The sequence below is a fragment of the Copidosoma floridanum genome, unplaced genomic scaffold (assembly GCF_036245765.1).
Source record: "Copidosoma floridanum isolate Cflo_tuat_1 unplaced genomic scaffold, Cflo_Japanese_pri ptg000004l, whole genome shotgun sequence".
Lineage (NCBI taxonomy): Eukaryota > Metazoa > Arthropoda > Insecta > Hymenoptera > Encyrtidae > Copidosoma > Copidosoma floridanum.
Window position 1 is genome coordinate 9056206 of NW_028321881.1, and position 13576 is coordinate 9069781.

At 36.6% G+C, this 13576-nt stretch overlaps 1 protein-coding gene across 1 annotated transcript in view; it reads right to left on the minus strand.

Annotated features, from left to right (window-relative positions):
- The window catches only part of shtd (anaphase promoting complex subunit 1), a 901519-nt gene that overhangs the window by 18659 nt on the left and 869284 nt on the right, over window positions 1–13576 (minus strand). The gene's annotated exons all lie outside the window — the stretch shown is intronic.

Sequence of the window (13576 nt, forward strand, 5' to 3'; positions counted from 1 at the left end):
TCATCAAATGGCAAGATAAATAAGACAGCATAATAATGTTTTTATAAGCGTAACTTGATACAAAAATATTCATTACGACCTAAATCTACTTCTTTAAAGGGAATTTGATTTTATATTAAATATAGTATGCATAGGAAAAAGTAGTAGCATATTATAAGTTTGAAAAAAGAATTACTATAGGGAAGGATCTAAATAAGATGAAAAAGACGTGGAATATCAAATAAATGGGTCAAGAGTAAAATAAGAGACAGTGTACAAATTAAGAGTGGCTATGACGCTTTTTAGCTAGACAAAAAAAATACGAAGAAATTACAAGCCAACACCAAACAGCATTTTTTAAGTCAATCCTAGAGAAAAGGTTTGTAATAATTCAACAGAAGTGTAAACAAGACGTAAGTAGACAAAAACTAATAAGTTATGAGTAAGAAAAAATTTTTTTTTCAAATTGTGCAGATATTTTGTTTAAAAATGAAGAACTTTAAGGCTCTATAAATAAACGTAGTATCTATTCGCACGTAAATCAACATTATTACGTGGATACACGCATTTGCAGTCAGCAGTTCTATTGTCGGTTGTTGTATGGTCCAAGTTCATTCTCTTTTCCGAGCGAGCATAGCAGGCAACACACATGCGTATTTCTACGTAATTATATGGATTAGCATCCGAATTGAATCAATGGAAAAAAAAATTTTATGAGTTTCTAGAAAGAGAAAAATTTAAAAGTTTCGTGAAATAAAAAAGTCAGTGAAAACAATTTACGCTTATAAAAGATAACTTTGTTGAACACATTTAGATGGATAACAAAGAATTTGATGATTAATCAGTTCTAAATAAAAGAAATGTCAGTCAGATAGTACGATTTAACAGTAAGAAAATGGTGGCGTAACTCTTGTAAGGTTGAAAACAAGAAGGTAAAAGCAGTCTACATTGTATGGAGGTAAAACTATAGTGATAGAGCAATCCATATAAAATACAGGAGATAATGGAAAAAACATTGTGTAATGAATGAAATGGAAAAATGTAGTAGGGGAAGACTTTTTAGTAGAACATCAATATAAATATACTAAGTTGCTTATTGGTGTCAGCAAGATAAAAAAAATAAAAGCAAAGATACAATTTTGTAAATAAAAGAACATGTATCAAATGTTTGGTAAAAAGGTGAAGTTGGCAATAACAGTACTAAAATAAGGTAATAGCTCACACAAAGTACTAAAAAAAGTTTGAAAAATTTTCTGGCCAAAGCTATTTTGACATGATTTTTTTATTTTGTTTAAGAAATACAAGAAAAATTTTAGAAGACTAAAAAAAAGCTGCTGTCATTCCTTTACTTTAAGAGACTGATGGAAACGTGTTAGAGAATCGTAGAGATATTTTTTTTCTGCTTGTATCATATGAAATATGTACAAAAGTCTTGAAAGAGAGATTGGTAAAAGAAATAAAATATAAGAGTAGACTCTCCGATTGCCAAACTAAAATTTAGATAGGACAGGCTCACTACGAATAACGTGTAAGTCTTAAATTACAGTGTACTAGAAGCTTAGTCAAAAGTCTATGCAGGGTAGGTCCATTTTTAGGTAGTTTTTGACATGGTTACAAAAAATAAATTGTTTGAATTTTTAGTTAGCCTGCCCTATCTAAACGGAAGATGAAAGCAAATATTTAATAGATAAATGAAAGAAATTAGTTTAAAAAGAATCTATTGTTAGAGTAAAAGGTAAAACGGAATGATTGCAAAGGATTTGAAGTGATAAAGAATTAAGGTATATGTGTCCCAAGCAAAATACTAAGCTGTATTTATAGAGCTGCAGTGAAAAAAAGAACTAGTCGAAGGACAAAAGCCTGAATGTTAGTACGAAAAACTAAAATTTTAGTCTTCAACGAAAGTAGAAATCATAGTAAGAAGCAACTGTTGTATGAAAGGCAAGAAATAAAAAAAGTTAAATCATTAAAATACTCATGCTTCATTTCTAATAGGGACTCAAACTAGAAAGAGCACTTAAGAAATACAAAAAGGGTAGTATAGCCTTCAAAAAAGAGTGGAAATAGGGTGAAGAAAGTTTTCAAATAACTTAAAGATTAGAAAAATGCCATTTCATTATTTAATTTAGAGTGTGATGTCGTTCGGAGCAGAGATTTATAGTTTAAGAGAAATAAATAATGAATAACGTGAATCACGTAAAAAAAAGAGGAGATTAAGTAGCACTGGTTAGCAGTTAAAAATTGAAATGCATTGTACAATGAGCACTGCAAAAGTATGACATGCAAAATGTTACAAACATTCTTATATATATATATATATGTATATATATATATACTGTAAAGATAGTAATACATACATGTGTTACGTGGGATTCTCGGTGCGGGAATAAATAGAAGCGTGACTTGTTGTTACTTATGCTTTATTAGAATTACTTATATTTGAGGGAAGTTGTGCGTGTATTCGTGTCTCGCGGACTTCGTCCTTCCGCTCTCGCGCCTCTAGCTGATCTCCCTGTTCCTTCTCTCTCCCTTTCCTATCACTTCTCTTCTCTATTCCCCTACCTTTCAGGTCCAAGCCAGCAGAGGCGCAAGCACGCATAGCTCTATGCTATCGTACGTAACACGTCCGAGGCCGCGACACCGACGTCCTCGGCGGCGATTTTCTTTTTGATGAGTAGGTCTATGTTATGTTGTTTGTGTTGTAAACCATTTTCCGGTTAGAGGAAAGAGGGTGGTTTGAAGCGCTTTATCCCTATTTCCTCTACTGGTTTCATTCGCTGTATTTTATGTGTATACATTTTTTTTGTTTATTGTTTGCACGTTTCCCTTGTACAAAAAAATTTATTCTAGAATTCGCTTAGTTACTTATGTTATATAATCGCTTAACTACATTTTTCTTGTTTTTATTTATGTACATATGCACTATACAGGGTTATGATAACAATTTATTCTCGCATTGGATAATTATTAAGATATTTGTCAGTTTTTAATTTTTTTTTTTTTTTTCTTTTATGTAAAGGATGTCGAGGGTCAAGGTCTTACTACGTTCATTAAATTTATTATTAATAAATTTTTTCTCTGTTTTGGTTACTTGGACAATTATTGCCCTTGTATCAGTACACCACTTAGATTTATCTTGATACTTTCCTGTAAAATTATTGCTGGTTTCAATGCCAAACTATTGTCCATTGACGTCTCGTTGGCTCTCCAACTAATGTTCTTTCGCTTGTTACCTGAAATTATTCTATAATAAGTCAGTAGCTGGGCCCCCCGTGGGAACGGCACTTAAATTCGACCATTGTGATAAGAAAGAGAAGGCAAGTTGAGTTAATATGCTGAATCTTTGCACTTAACGTAACAGAGTAGAAATGATTTGCTTAATATTCATTATGTGCTAATAGATTTTTTCATTAGGTACTTATTTTTTTGCACCCTTTTTACACATATATTTTTCTGGCCTCATGTTAAATTCTTATTTTTCTGTAACAACCTTTTTTTTTAGAACAACATGCTTATACTAATTTTCTTATTAAATATAGAAGTATTTCCCTTGTTCAGTTTATTTTAGTCTCGTTCTGTAAACGAATCTCCAGAATTTCCAGTTTTTGTTGTCATCCTCTGATACCCGTTGATTTTGATAGTAGGTAAGGAATATCAGGATTGACCATGAATAAAGTACTTGACGGAATATAGCTGAGTGCGTAATTGGTAAAAATGTCTCAATTGCAGCTGCATTTCTTGATAATTGAAATCAAAATAATTTAAAAGTGAGATTTTTTTTTTTTTTTTTTTTGTTGTTGTTGAAACTTTGCATGTCTTACGTCCTTTAAAATCTACTAATAACACTATTATGAAGTGCGTCACATTTAATCGTAATTGTACTTATAAATATATAGTTATTCAATCCCTTTTTTTTCTTTTGATTGTTTTTTATTTATAGAAAACAATAATAATAATAATTATTTACTTATTTTTTATTGTTCTTATTTTATTTTTTCTATGGTTTCGAGTATAAACATATAATATTCTTATTATAAACAATATTTCCTATTGGATTTTTTTTTGACAATGCCTTTTCTTTTTACGAGTTGCAAAATGTAACACTATCTTTTATCCTATTACTTAGTTTCCTGTAAGTTGGATGTTGTACAGCCAAAAAAATTTCATATAAGTATACTCTTCTCTTTCTTATTTTTTTTTTTCACCTTTATTTTGCGCGTGCGTCCGAAGGTCACGACGAGAAAAAGTTTTTCAATTTTTTTAAAATTTTTTTATTTTATCAATATTGTTCCTTTAGGAAAGGGGGGGTGTTAATTGTCTGAATGTCTGTTGATTACGTAGTTATTAGTTATTTTATATATTTTTTTTACCGTAGAATTTGTTGCTTTTTCTCGCGGCTTGTCCGAAGGCTGCGAATAAAAGACAAATAATTTTTTTTCCTTTAAACGTTAACTCGTTTGTTTCTGCGTATCCTGTCTTCCTATACTATACTATATGTATATACTAGATTTACCGTGATTAAATTCCACATTACTTTTGTTTTATTATTATTACTAATCTGTTTTATTATTAATACTACTATATTAATACTACTATTATTATTATTATTATTATTATTATTATTATTATTATTTTTATTATTATTCTTACTACATTACCGTTATGATTGTTATTATTCATCCCTATTTCTACTGTTGTAAGTATAATTCTGTTGCTATAGCCTTTTCAGCCCTTTTTTTTTGTATATTTATATTATTATTATTGTTATTATTTTATTGAATTTTATTTTTTTATTTTTTTTGTGTTTCCTTTGCCTTTATTGTAGTTAGGACTGCATCTTGTGGTGGATCCCTATAAGTTGTTTAACTTTCCCCTGCCACCGGCTGTGCGTGATTGGGTGCCAGCGGGATATGCCTTGCCCATTCGTCTTTTCACGTACCGTGGTGGCAATTGTTATATCGATGTCTACTGTCCTGGTGGTGTACTAATCCAGGTAGTCCTTCTCCTTTTACTCCTTGTAATATTTCTTTTAAATTTAGATTTGAATTTTTAATTTGCACTATTTGATTTTCTCCTTCCTTTTGTCCCGGTTCTAATCTAGTTTCGTACGTTTGCCCCATACAGTCTCTTGCTAGGTTTATTACTCCCACGTCGGTTATCTTTATTGTCTCGTGTTCCGTGTGTTCGCATTGTATATGTACTTTTTCTTTCCTTGCTCTGCTGAACGCATGCTGATTTCGCGCGGGCAGGCGTGTTCAGTACGTTCCTTTTAGCTTAGCTAGTATTATTGGGCAATCTTCTGGGTTTTCTATGGTTTTCTCAAGTATCAATCGTACCTCGCAGGGGTGATCCTCCTCCACCTCCTGTGTTGGTTCTACATCCGGACATATGTTTATCTTTCTTAGCTTTTTGCATCGTTTGGATGTCTTCCTTGATACTGGTGCAAACCTTTTTTCACTCATGCTGCCTGCTATGTATTCATAGGTCGATTGCAGGTACGCGACTACTTCTGTTATATTTATTACCTCTTGTACCACTGGTAGTAGTGATATTCTAAGAAACTCTAATTTTTCCATGGTCACTAGCGGTAATTCAATGCAGTATATGATTTTTTTGTTCAATGCTATTGTTGCTATTTCCGAAATCTGTGCTATTTCTTCCTTTGTTGTATTAGTTTCCCCTGGGAACCTGAGGTCCGGTCTGAATTGTCTTGCTAGTATTTTTACTTCCGATAATGCCTTTAAGGCTGTCTTCGGTAGGTGTGAAGTGCCTCGGCTTAATAGGCATACTATATCCATCGCTTTTTTGAATCTCACTACTAGTTCGTCGGACAGTTCCTCAAATTCTCTTATCATTTTTAATGTTCTATCGTACCTGTTTGTAAGGTCTGTGAAAATTTTCAGTCCTTCCTCCATTATTTTTCCCGCTTTATTCTCTAGTTTTTTTATCACTTGCAGAACCTTGTCATGATCACCGAACGTTGCGACTCTTATCTGTTCCTTCAGATACTTTATTGTGTATGTCGTTCGTGTCCAGTTTGACTCCATTAGTTCTCGTATATTCTCCTTTTTTGCGTCCGTTATTTGTCCCTGGAGTCTTTGTATTCCAGTTTGGTTATTTCCAACCTTTTGTCCTACCACTGCCCTGTATGCTATTTCCATTTTTTGTAATGCTATCGATACCTTGTTTACTATGTGTTCTATCCGCCCTTCGCACTTCTCCCGCTTCCTTATGGTTACCCTGCATTTTCATCTCATTTTCCTGCTTGCTTTAAAAAATGTATGTGTCTCTTCCGCTAACTGGGCCCAGTCTACGTACCATATCACCCTCCATGTTGTTGCAATCGGTTGGATTGGGCCTAAGTCTTCCACCAGAATTCCAGGGTTTCTTTTAATTTGCTCAACTTCTCATGGTCGATCTTTTGCTGGGGTGTCCCTAAAACACAAATGGCCGTTTTTTTTATGTGCGGAGGTTTTTTTTTTTCTTGGTTAGTGTTTTTTTTTTTTTTTTTTTTTCTTCTATGTCCACGCACGCGTATTTTATTTTTTCTTGCATTCTTTTCGTTTGAGTGTTCTGTGTTACGTATCACTGTCCACGTCTTTCGATCGTGTATTCCGTCTGAATTCCCACTAGTATTGTCTCGATCTTCCCTGGAGTTCCGCAAGGGTCTTCTGTTGGAGAGAGGTAACCCGAGGAGAGAGAGAGTTAGTTACCGTCTCGTATGCTCCTCTACTTTTATGTTGCAATTCTACATTTACCTATGATTTTATATCAATGTGTTTTGCTTGTGTGTCTCTCCTCTTGGGTGCTTCGCGAACTAGTCCTGAGTGACGAGTGTGGTACTTTTTTTTTCATGTGATTCGGTTGTTGTTCTTTTTTTTCTGCATTTGTTTGTATCTCTGTCTATTTATTCTCTCTGTTGTTGTTTTTTTTTCTTTTGCCCGTCCGAGGATCACGAACAAGATAGCGCGTGCTTATTCTGTACTATCTCGCTTTCTTTCCTTCTCGTTTTGCGGTGTATGCGGGGATTTCAATATGCATGCTTGCTTGATTTTGTCCACATGTGCTACGCGTATTTCGTTGCCCCTTTGCAATTTTACATTGTTGTTTTTGTAATCTATAGCTGTTATCTCATATGGCCCCTCGAATTGATTGTCGTACTTCCCTTTAGACGGTTTTTTTAATATATATACTATTCCCCCTTCCATGAAGAACTTTGTATTTAGTTTCTTGTCGTAGTAGTATTTTGATCTGTACTTATTTTGTGTCCGTGTTATTGCTGCTAGCGTTCGTAGTTGTGTGAGATTCTCTGTTATTTGTTCCAGCAGTGCCGTATACGTATGTTCTTTTTCCGGCTGTTTAAAGCTTGAGGGAACTTCTGCACGTTGGCCGAATGCGAGTTCGTATGGGAAGTACCCTGTACTCTCATGCTATGATGTGTTGTATGCCAGTGCGCACAGTGGTAATACTTCGTCCCATTTGTCAGTCTGGCTGACGTATGCTTTTAATTATTCTGTCAAGACGTGATGCATACGTTCGATTGCACCGTTGCTTTGAGGGTGATAAGCTGTGCTCCCAATTTTGTCGACTTGTGTGTCCCCCTATCCGATAATAATTTTTCTGTGGCTCCGAAATATGCTATGATTTTGTCCGTTAGGGCTCTTACTGTTTACTCTGCTGTTGCTTTCTGTACGGGGGATAGCACTATGTATTCGGTTAACCAATCCTGTATTGATAAGATGTGTGCATTGTTGTGTGCCAATTGTTTGTTTATCAGTCCGTAAAAATCCATCGATATCTTTTCGAATGGTCTACTCAGAGTGTTCGTAACTATCATGGCTTGTTTTGTTTTCATTCGCACTAACTTTTTTGTTTGGCATGACGGGCAGCCAAGTATATACTGTCTTATGTCTGGTCTCGTATTTCGCCAATAGAAATCCTTTGCTATTTTGCTATATGATTTATTATTACTACGATGCCCACCTACGGCCAATTCATGATGTTTTTTTATTAGCTTATACCTTTGATCTACTAGTGGTACCACTAATGTGCTTGTATATAACGTAGCGCTCATTTTTATGCCTTTCAGGATTTCCTCAAATTGTTCGACTATGTGTGTCTATTGGTTAAGATTCATTATCGCTAGATCTCTTACCAGTCCAATTTTTTTTAATTTTTCTACCATTACTAGCAATCTAAGGGCTATGACGCATTTCTTTATGTCGGATTTCAGTGCTGTATCTTCAAAGTGGGTTTTTGCGTACATCCGAATAACACATACTTTTCTTATTTTGGATAGAATGACGTCACCTACTGCTTTTGTCTCGTTATTCATGACTGCTGGGTTTATATAGCCCCGCTCGTACAGTGCGTCGATGGTCTCTGTGTTTAGAATGTCGTCCGTTATTGTAACGAATGCGAGGTTGTCGATATACCTCAATGGGTGATCCTCGACATTTTTCATTTTTTTAAACGGGGTGGGTTTTGCGCCGTCCTGCGGGACCCATGGAGGTATGTTGCGTGGTAATCGTGTTCTACATACTCTATATTTTTCCATTATGCCCGTCTTATCAACAATTTTCTTTTCCTCTCATCGCTTTCCTCTATCAGCACTTTGTTTAAGCTCTGGTCGCTAACTAGTGAGAGAGAGTCTCGTATAGTGTTAGTGTTCAGTGGTGGTGGAGGTTTAGGTGGGAGCATGCTGCGTTCTTCATCGACCCACTCTCCTTCTTCCTCTCTCTCGCTCATTTCTTCGCTCTCCATATCCCATGCGTCCTCTTTATCGTTCCCTTCGTCTTGTTTATTTAATTTACGGCTTGGTCGTTGCTATCTCCTTCAAAATTTACTTCTGTGTTATCTCCAGGTTCCTGGGTATCGGACTCGTCGTTTTGATTCTCATTATTATATTTGGGTGGGTAATCGACGCTAGTTCCTTTTACGAGGGCTTGATAGTGTTGGTTTCCGAGATGCATGTGTTTAAATTTTGCGTCTTTCCCCCTCCCCATGACTTGTTGGTATACTATTTTATCGGATGATACTTGTAGGTGTATACATATGTTTGCTTCATATTCTTGTGAAAATATGAAAGCACATTCTCCGTCGCCGAATTCATGGCTGTTATTTAATATTTGTTTGACTCCTTTTGGGTCTTTAAATTTATTTATCTATTCTGACCCACGTAGAATTTCTCTGAGCTTGTCTGTTGATTCTGTCAATCCATACAAAAGTTTTAGGCAATGGAACAGACAACTTCCGTCTCTAGGGACATCGATCATTATTAGCTGTCGATACTCGAATCTTTGCATCCTCTTCCTCGTTTATTGCGATTGGTGTGTTATCGCTTTCCCATACATCAATTCTTATGCCCTCTTTTCCTTTGATGTCTTTCTTCTCAACATCGATTGAGACCTTTGCTCGAAATCGATTGGTTGATTCATTAAATATTGACCTTAGATTGGTAATACGGCTTTTGTTATTATTATACTTATTGTTTCCGCCGTTGGGTTCTTGTGTATCTGGCGGTTGTTGGCTCTCATGTTCGTTCGGTGCCGTTCGGCTTTGTTCGGTTATTTCCGTCCCCCACTCGTCTACTTGCTGTCTACCTTTGGCTCTTCTCTCTCTCTGGTCATGTACCCCTCTTTTATTTTCCAATTTCTCTTTACTTTCTTTGTCTCTGTCAGGTGTTTTTGCTGCTGCCGTTTCCCCTATTGCCTTTCTAGCTTTCCACTCTCTCTCTTTCTCCACTCTTTCTGGTGCCCCGCTATTCTGCGCTAGTTGGTAACCCCAGTGTTCTTCTTGCTCGGTTTCCCTCTGCGTTGCTGCCGGTGTATTACAATGCGCGATAATAATTTCCTTTGAGTTGTGCGGTTGCTCGGCGGTGTTAGAAAAATCTGCGATTTTCCTATGTAGAGTATCTAACTGTCGTTTACAGGTTCCATGTTGTGTTTTCTCTGTTGCACCCTTCTTGATAAATGGTGTGCTCGTCGTTTTTACCCCTTTTTCCATGTTTTTCTCTTTGCACATGTACGAGAGTTTATCGTCCGCTGGTCCTTGCGACAAAATTTTTTCTCTGTCGGTTACCGCTGTAAGGGTGTTTTTATCTGTCTTACCTTTTAGTTTTTCCGTCATTTCCCGTTCCGATCCTGTATCTCTACTACTGCAGCTGCGGGTACTTGATACCTGTTCGCTTCCTCTAACTTTTCTGGGCTTCTATTTAATTGCCTTCTCGTCTGGCTCGTCTGAATCAGATGTTTCTAGTTTGACTTTCCTGTTCTTTCTCATTAGATTCCTCTGTCTCCTTGTACGCATTTTATATATTCCTGGTGGTGGTGCATTTATGTCTTCGTGATTGTCCTTTTCCTATTTTTCCGCAAGCTCATACAGCTCCCGGCGTGGTAGTTCTGGGTTTTCTTCCCCTTCTTTGAGTACTAGGTTGCGAGAAAGAGCATCCGGTACTTTATTTTTCTGCCCAGGTCTATAGACAACGTCGAACTCATATCTACGGAGTTCTGCTTTCAATCTTGTAAGTCCGGTTTCTTCGATGTATGGAAATGTTTGAGTGGTTCATGGTCAGTTATAACTGTAAATTTACGACCGAACCAATATGGCCTGAACTGCTCCTTGGCGTACACTATCGCCAATAATTCCTTGTCGTATATCGGATATCGTAATTCACTGTCCTTCAAGCATCTGGATGCATATTCGCAAGGGTGATCTTTGCCTGTCTCTCCCTGGCTTAAAATTGCTCCAATGGCGTAGTCGGATGCGTCGGTTGTTACGATAAAGGGTTCGTTCATATCTGGAGCCCTCAGCACTGGCTCACTGCACAGAGCGTTTTTAAGTTTTATAAATGCATGTTCTTGTTCTTCTTTCTATTTGAATTCAGCTGTTTTTCTTGTAAGCTTTGAGAGAGGTTAGGCTATTTTTGCGTAATCCTTGACGAAGCGTCGATAGTACCCCACCAACCCAAGGAATTGTTTTATTTTCCCCGCATTAGTTTGTTTAGAAAATATTTTTACTGCTTCAATTTTTTCCGGATTTGTTTTGATCTGGCCATTGCCTACAATGTGACCGAGCACTTTCGCTTCCTTTGTAAGGAATTGGCATTTTCTTGATTCTATTGTGAGGTTCTCATCGGCTAGCCGTTTTAAGAGCCTTTGAATCTTATCTCGTGTTGTTCCAAGTTTTCTGCGAATACCATGATGTCATCCATATATACCTCTATCTCGCGTCCTTGTAAGCCTGCTAGTGCCAGTGTTCTTACTCGCATGAATGTACTTGGCGAGTCTATGCATCCTATCGGCTTTCGTTTATATTTGTAATGTCCGTTTGGTCCTGAGAGCGCAGTTTTATGAGCATCCTCCTCGTAAACCTCTATTAGGAAAAACCCGCTGTTCAGATCTACCACGGTAATATATTTTGCAGCTGCTAAATTTTCCAAAATTTCATTCTGGAATGGCAGTGGATAGCACGTACCTACTGTTATTTTGTTAAACAGCCGGAAATCTGTTACGACCCTCCAGCGTTTTTCTTCATTTGGTCCTACGTTTTTCGGGACAATCCACTTATTTGAGTTGTATGGGGATTTCGATGGCTCAATTTTTTATTGCTGCAGTAGTTTATTTCTACTTGCATCTGTTCCTTCAGTTTTATTGGATAGCGTATCCTTTTGGCAACTATTAGCTTCTCTGTTGCCGTTGTTATTCGATGCTTAAGTAAGTTTGTAGCCTTTAGTGGCTCGCCGTCGAGGCCAAATACTAACGAATTGTACTCTATGAGATCCCTGATGTAGTTTAATTCCTCTATATTGCAGCCAGATGTATTGACGATTTCCATTACTTTGTTTACTCGAGCCATTATTTCCGATTTTTAAATATCTTTGAAGTTTTTAATGTTGCTTTTTATATCATCATTATTTTTACCGTTTACGGTATTTCTTTCTTTTATAATTTCATTACTTTTTACTTTTCCGTCTGAATTTTTAGTGTTAAAAAGCCTTATCATGGCTTCGTTTAATCCTTCAGCGTTGTTTCCAGCGATGCTGAATGGTTCCATCCCTTGTCTGGTTTCACATTCTAAAACATTTTCTTCCGGTACTGGCACGTCAATTTGTTTGTCTGTTATGTTAATTTCCGCATATATTTTTGAGTTTTTGTTTTCTCCTATAAAATTTCCAAATAAGATTCCCTCCTTTATATTTTGTAGAGGGTTCCAGCCGACTTGTACGTGGCTGCTATCATCTTTTATATGCGCAAATATTATTTTCCTCAATTTTGCGGGGATTTTAAAATATTTAAATATTCTGGTCTTAGTAATGGGATTCTGATGCCTTTTAATTCTTAATAATTTTCTTTGGCGCTTATAAGGCCATTATACAATAAGCGTCCCAGCCAATAATGCCGTCCATTTATATCGAAAAGGTATCGGGGACTACGTGCAGATTCATTATTATACCGTTAAGAGGTAATTTAGTCGTCCCTAACGTGCAGCGTGCTCCGTGTGTGACGCCAGTTATTAGGACTTTTTCTCTGCTCTCTATATGCGTGTCTGTAGCGAGACAGCATTCTTTTATAATTGATACTTCGGCACCAGTATCCGCGTAAAATTTTGCGCTATAAGATTGTAGCTGATTGCTGTTTAATATCACTGATGGTCGTGTGCTTCCAGTACTCGATATATTTACCTTGCGGAGAGGTAGGTTCATGCTTTCATGAATTTTTTTTCCGCCAGCTTAAGGGCTACTAGTTATAAATTTCGTTTCAATTCTCTTTTCTTTGTGTTCATTTTTAGCCATTTGAGGAGCCTGTTTGGAGTATATTTCTAGCGATACTTTAATTGTTTCTTTTCTCGTATACTTTTCTTTGCGTGATGTCTCGCTAGCTTTACCTCCGATGCATATTTTATTTGACTCCGCTTGCTCCTCTTCTTCAGCTGACTCCGTTTCGTTTTTATGCTTTATCTCCTTCTCTATTCTCGGGGCCCGCTCAGCGCTTGGGGAGCACGACGAGCGTCCTGCGAGTTTCAATGTTCCATGCTAGGCGTGGATATTTTTCCATCAGGTGCATCATTTGTTCTATTCGGAGGTCCTCTGTCGTTATAATTTTTATCCCTATTATAATTGCTGTTGTAATTATAATTTTCTCTATAATTATTGTAGATACCGTGCTGGTTGTTGTAATTGTTATTATTATTTCTTGAGTTATCAGCGTTTCTGTTGTAGGTTTTATATTTGTTCTAGCCTGTATTGTTATAGGGGTTCCTTCTATAGTCGTTGTTATAGTTTTGGTTATCCGTATTGGGGGGGTTGTTATAATTATTCCAGTAGTTAAAATTTCCTTCCGGATTTTTCCTGATATCATTGTTCAATTGTTCACGTCCGTCCCTCTGATTTATTCTCCCATTCTCTGCGTCTCTTACTAGTGTGCCGCATTCGCTTGCATAGTGTCTCCTGCGTTTGCAGTAAGCGCAATTTTTATTCCTTACATTTTGTTTATCTTGTGATACCTGCACTGGTGGATCATTTGCTTTTATATCAGGGTTTTGAATTTTCTTATTTACTGTGTCTGCTACTAATTTCATACATACTTTTGTAGTATGC